The sequence below is a fragment of the Empidonax traillii genome, unplaced genomic scaffold, assembly GCF_003031625.1.
Source record: "Empidonax traillii isolate 1590-97213 ecotype Southwest subspecies unplaced genomic scaffold, ASM303162v1 scaffold1221:size261454, whole genome shotgun sequence".
NCBI lineage: Eukaryota > Metazoa > Chordata > Aves > Passeriformes > Tyrannidae > Empidonax > Empidonax traillii.
In genome coordinates this window covers 254,427-257,829 of record NW_020956414.1, presented here as the reverse complement: position 1 = coordinate 257,829, position 3,403 = coordinate 254,427, and the positions used below count along the sequence as shown (strand labels likewise).

The 3,403-nt window shown below is 39.3% G+C and overlaps 1 protein-coding gene across 1 annotated transcript in view; it reads left to right on the top strand.

The window, feature by feature from the left end:
- The first annotated feature begins 1,733 nt into the window (after positions 1–1,733).
- The window catches only part of LOC114069253 (sodium- and chloride-dependent GABA transporter 3), a 47,395-nt gene continuing 45,725 nt past the window's right edge, over positions 1,734–3,403 (top strand). The window contains exon 1 of the mRNA XM_027905913.1: positions 1,734–1,748. The gene's annotated coding sequence lies outside the window, so the exon portion shown is untranslated. The remainder of the gene's footprint in view (positions 1,749–3,403) is intronic.

The following is a 3,403-nucleotide window of genomic DNA, read 5'->3' as shown; positions in this document are numbered from 1 at the left end:
AAAACAATTCAGCCTCTTTGAGCCCTTAAATTTTAAAAAAAAAAAAAAAAAAAAAAAAAAAAAAAAAAAAAAAAAAAAAAAAAATCATAACAGTTACAGGGTGCCATTATTTCATTTGCCATTCTAGTTCTAGGCTGGCCCATTTATGGTGGAGATAAAATAATGAACGTGGGTAATCAACTTCAATTCAAGCCTCTTCAGGGTAGACAAACTGCCAAGCCCAAAACATACACCCCTCTTCACCAAAATACTCCCCACCCTCTGTGTCCCGGGGACAATAATACCGTGATTGTATCAACAGCTTGCTGCTTTTGTATTTACACCGCTAGAGCCCTGCCTGCTTGCCAAATTGTAGTGCTCGTTTTGCTAAAGATTCCCTGCGACTTTCTGCGGTTCAAAGCGACACTGCAAACCTCCACTTGCTTCGCAGAATTATTTTGGGCTCTCTGTGTTTACAACTGTTGGAATTTTTGCATTAGCAGTGTGTTAACAGCGAATTAACAGTGTGATAAACACACTTTCAGCTAACAGAGAGCACAATCCTAGGCATGCTAGCGTTGAGAATTGTTGCGGCCTTTTTTTTGTTCATCAGTTTAACTCCTCTGAGGACAGTTGGTAAGTGCAGGATTAATGCTGATAAATTTTGGAGACTGAGGAAGCACCTGGAGGATGGAGGTTATTGCACTGAGCTCCTGAGATTCCTCTGAGTTGTACTTATCATAGGTTGCAGTCTTCCTACTAGGAAATAAGTCTGCCTGATCTCCTCCTTTAGCATTTAATAACAGCAAAAATGTAGTGGCATTAATGAAACAATATGTCCAAAAAGTGTTGTGGTTTCTGAGTTCAGGCTTTGTCCCTGGCTTTAGGCTGGCAAGGTTAGTGTGGATTCACTAGGGAATTTTATCTACATTTCAGAGCAGAGTCACCAAAAACTACTGAAAACTTCTGCACTGGTTTGTAAGCTTAGAGTAAGCATATAAAGAGTTTCCTCCGGGCTTTAATCTAATAAAGTGAAACATTTTTTTAGGACCTGAGGGAGCAGTTGGAGCTGTGTCAGGGCAGGCTCAGGGTGGATCTCAGGGAAAGGTTCTTTCCCCAGAGGGTGGTTGGCACTGAACAGGCTCCCCAGGGCAGTGGGCACAGCCCCAAGGCTGCCAGAGCTGCAGGAATGTTTGAACAATGCCCTCAGGGATTTTTGGGGTGTCCTGTGCAGGGCCAGCAGCTGGAGTTCGATGATCCTTGTGGCTCCCTTCCAGCTCAGCATGTTCTATAATTTTCTTGATGCCCTGAATCAAATTTTATTATGAATTTGACCAAGGCCTATTCAGACTGTGATGCGTTCTTGAAATATGAGGAACTGTGATTTAAAGACATTCTTTCAGGATCCAGCCCACTGTTATGATCACTCCCACTTTTTTTAGAAGCTGTTGGCACATTATTTTTCAGTGATTAGGTCATTATTAAGCTCTGCATGTATCAGGAAAGAATCTGGGTATCTGCATTTACCATTATTTAGTGCTTAAATGCAGGTGCTCACATAATTAATTTCAATGATGTGATTAAATTAACTGCTTCTACATGTTATCTACAGGCATTTTGGGTTTTCTAGTCCCCACAAATGGGATTTTCTGAATATGTCTGCACGGAGGGAAAATCTGTTCATGTGGTCAACAGATGAATGTTTTGGGGCAAAATCTGTTCATTAGAGAATTTTTATCCAAATATGCCAAAGTCTATCTTTGCATTTGGTCTAGACAGTATAATTTTGGATTAAAGAGGAGGCCTGTAGACTTCGTGAAAAGAACCAACAAGCTAGAAGAGCAATTTTAGCAGAACAAAGACAGATCTTGATTTTAAGTGTCCTGGGCAGCCAGCTGTGGTAATTAGCTGGGAAATAGTTTCAAGTAACAAATATTTAGAAAACTTGACGCTGCTTAAGGAATACTTATGGGGAGAAATAGCTCATCATCTGAGGGAATTGTTCTCTCTCTTGAGCTGGGAATGTGAGCTGCTGCAGTGCCTGAATGATGTCTGCCCTTGGTGCTTCCTCACCGATTTCCCATTTTACCTGTACTCCTGGGTTGGTCAAGTAGGGGCTATTTTAGAGCATTTTTTTGCTCAGCCCTTCACCATATTTTTCTTCCCTTCCGTTTGGAACTTCTGATCACAGGAAGGCAGGTTTGTTTGTTTGTTTGTTTGTTTGAAGGCAGAATATTTTAAATGGAATTTGGGAAGTGCTGAGAAGTGTTTAAAGTCAGACCCGATGCACAGAATAATTCTTACTGAAAAAGAAAAATATGGAAACCTTTTTCTTCACCCATTTTGAATGTGGCATTGAAGCTTCTAAATAATGACTTTCACTTTTTAAAGCATTTTTCATTCTAGAGGTATCTCCCACACATTCAGTAAAAAGGATGTCAAATCAAAATGAAGTAGAATGTGGGTATTTTGTTTTTATTGACCCGGTGAATTTGGGAGTGAAGCTTTCATTTCATTGTAAGGGAAAGTGTTTCAATGTGACTCAGACTTTTATTTTCCTGTTTCTTGCCTTCACCACCACGTGGGTAAAAATAAGGACTTGCAGAGCTCTGCCAGGTACCAATTTTAATGTGTCCCAGTCAATGACTTCAGTGTGGTGTGGTATTAGTAGTGTTTATTCCTTTCTGCTCTTATTATTTCATGTAGAATCTTTTGCTTCCAGTGATCACCGTGTATTTAACAAGGTTCTTGTACCCCTTCACTAAGTGTCCTCTCCTGGCCCTTATTTTCTGGCTCATCTCACATTCCCAGTGATTTTTTTCGTACTTTAATACTTATTCTCAGCTCTCAGATCTCATTAAATTTTCTGAGCTGTTGGTTTTTGAATTTGTTTCTGCTCTGAGTGAAGCTGTCTGCACTCACACATGAGTCAGTAGTAATTTAGAAGAAATTCTGCAGTTTATTGGCAATCTGGTTAAGGATGGTTTACTAGATTATTCTGGAGTAAGATCCCCTCTGTGGATAAACAAGGATGACAAACAGAAGATGATGCTGAATGAACCTATAAAACACCAAGACAAAATAGAAAAATCAGCCATTTTGCTGATTCTGTCTCCCTACCCCTTCCAATTATACAAAGCCACTCACCTGGTCCTGTAGGGTTTTTGGTTTAGTTTCTTTTTCTGCATATGAAGTTTTATCTTTAAAATATAGGTTGATCTAGAATGTTTTCCCCCTTTTGACATGTTTGTTTTTTTTTAAAAACCTTGTGAATCAGCTGCCATTCCTTTATACTGTTTTATACAATTTTTTTTTTTTTGTAAATCCAATTAATGTGGAAAATATCTCTTTCCAGTTGGCATTTGTATGTCAAGTCAGACCAGCAAAAGCCTCTTTTTCAAACAATGCTGGATGGAACACTTCA